The following is a 2,144-nucleotide window of genomic DNA, read 5'->3' as shown; positions in this document are numbered from 1 at the left end:
AGACCTCACCCTTTAGTCATTGAGGTTTGTACTGGGAGCTTGACCCGGGTCCACATGGTTTGGAGGCTTTTCCAGAGCTCCTGTCCCTCTGCTTTCTTTGGTTCAGGCATCCTGGAGACTTTCAGAGTTTCCCTCTGTCTCCCTTTCTGCATTCATCTCTTGGCTCATTGAGAGGGCGTAAGTCCTTATGCCAGTACTCCTTTGTTTCTTCATTTGTTCTGCTGATCTGTACATGACTTTCTTTTGTTTTCTGAAGCATTTTCTGCTGCCCCCTCAAAGCCTGCCTGCTGAGCTTGTGCCACAGCCCATGGAGCTCAGCCGTCTCCACACTCCATTCCCATGTGGCACCAAAAATGACAAGTCAGATGTGCGAGTAGGGTGGCAATGCACTGGCCACCATCTGCCACTGAGGCTCCTTCGAGGCTCAGAGAGCGTATCTTCCCCAGCTGAGGTGTGCTGGCTGCACTGTGCCTGGAGCCTAACATGCCCAACATGCTCAGCTTGCCATGCCTAAGCAGGCTTGCACAACCTTCTCTCAAGTGCCATGGAGGGCATGCTGTACCTGTGCTGAGAAGAGGAAAAATCAGCATGACTCAAGATAGCTCTATTCCAGAGTTGTATTTATCCTGGACACTACATAGAGAGAGCAATGCAGCCTATAGTTATGCTGCAGAAGTACCAAAAGACCTCACTCAATTCAGACTGATCTTTGCCATGGTTCACTAGTGATCTGAGGACAACAGTGAAGAATCCTGTTGTCAAACACACTTACCACAGGCCCACCTTTGTTTGCTCTTTTGCTTGGAAGTCTGACATATCTTTCTGGCTACACTTAGACATATTTGTACAGGGTAATCACTTTTAGAATCCATCATCCAGCCTTGATAAGGAGTAAGATTTTGCCTCAGTTTCATGGAGAAATCGGTGGAGAATCTTTTGTCCATAGGGAACCCTGTGAAAAAAAGAGACAGAGATCAGAGCTTCTTTGGGAAAACAAAGGTCCCTTGTATTACATTCTTCAAGTTCTGAAATAAATTATATTATTCCAAGTTACCACAAATAGTGAAATTTACAATAATGACCAAATCTAGAAGCATCGTGGGATTTTCCACTCAATACCCCAAAATAAAGTGGGTACCTTCTCATTCACCCATAGCAGCTTCAAGCTAGTCATCCATGTCTGTCAAGCAGCACTGGATGGGCAGAGGTGGGCAGTTCTGAGAAGAACTTCCCTTCCCTTGGGACAGGTGCGACTCTCCACTCCAGCAGCATGGCTGACTCTTCTAGAGCTGAAGTCCCACTCCAGAGCCCACCTGCAGAAGACATTTGGAGGGATACAGAACTTCCTCCAGGTGCCATTAATGCAGCTGATTTGCACAGGAGTTGGTTTTTTGTCAGCAAGCAAAGGCAGGAAAACAACTGTCAAAGTAGAAATATAGTCAGGAGTAAATACAAGTAATTAGCAGTTTGGGCAGTGCTGTGTTTACCTATTTTTCATATATTTGGAACACACAAGTTTAGTACTTTATCACCTAAAAAAAATCTGTTCAAAAAGTTGCTTCCAGGCTCCAAGTCTCATAAAAAGATTTGTTTCTTGTCTATTTTCTGGTCTTTTTTATTATCTTCTTTTTATAGAGACATTTTACAGCTGTAATCAATCAGATGTCCTATTGTCTATTCCCTGTATAAAATCTCACATACAAAACCACCTTAATAGGAACTGGACAGTTGTATATGCTCTTTTGCTAGAAAGCCATTCTTTGAAAATTGTAGTCATGATTTTCAGCTACTGCAAAAGGCATCTCAAACTCTGCCAATTCATAAGCCTGCCTGTTCAAATCATGAAGGTAAGGTTGCTTTAGGAACTGTCAGTCCTAGTCAATAAACTGTGCTGATGTTTGCATCTTGATTTCCTGAGTCATCCCAGCTCTGGACCTCAGCTGCCATATGGAATCCCACTTTGTAATACAATCCGAAACACACTTTCAGCTCATAAATGTGTTTGCATTTAGAACTACAAAGGAGACTTCCTGGCTGTTCAGTAGGGTCTCTCTCTCTTTCTCTCCATTTCTCTCTCTCTCTCTCTCTCTCTCTCTCTCTGAAAATGTCAAGCCACTTGCCCTGCTATTGTGTCCATACTGGCT

The 2,144-nt window shown here is 43.8% G+C and overlaps 1 long non-coding RNA gene across 1 annotated transcript; it reads right to left on the bottom strand.

The window, feature by feature from the left end:
- Positions 1 to 410: 410 nt before the first annotated feature.
- LOC139684999 (uncharacterized) lies at positions 411 to 1,213 on the bottom strand. The gene is made up of 3 exons (XR_011700017.1): positions 1,139 to 1,213; positions 773 to 952; positions 411 to 562 (listed from the first exon to the last, which is right to left on the bottom strand). It is a non-coding gene; the product is annotated as an uncharacterized lncRNA (long non-coding RNA).
- Positions 1,214 to 2,144: the final 931 nt, after the last annotated feature.

The sequence above is a fragment of the Pithys albifrons genome, chromosome Z (genome assembly GCF_047495875.1).
Source record: "Pithys albifrons albifrons isolate INPA30051 chromosome Z, PitAlb_v1, whole genome shotgun sequence".
Taxonomy (NCBI): Eukaryota; Metazoa; Chordata; class Aves; order Passeriformes; family Thamnophilidae; genus Pithys; species Pithys albifrons.
Note: the sequence above shows the minus strand (reverse complement) of the source record. Positions and strands in the feature narration are given on the sequence as shown.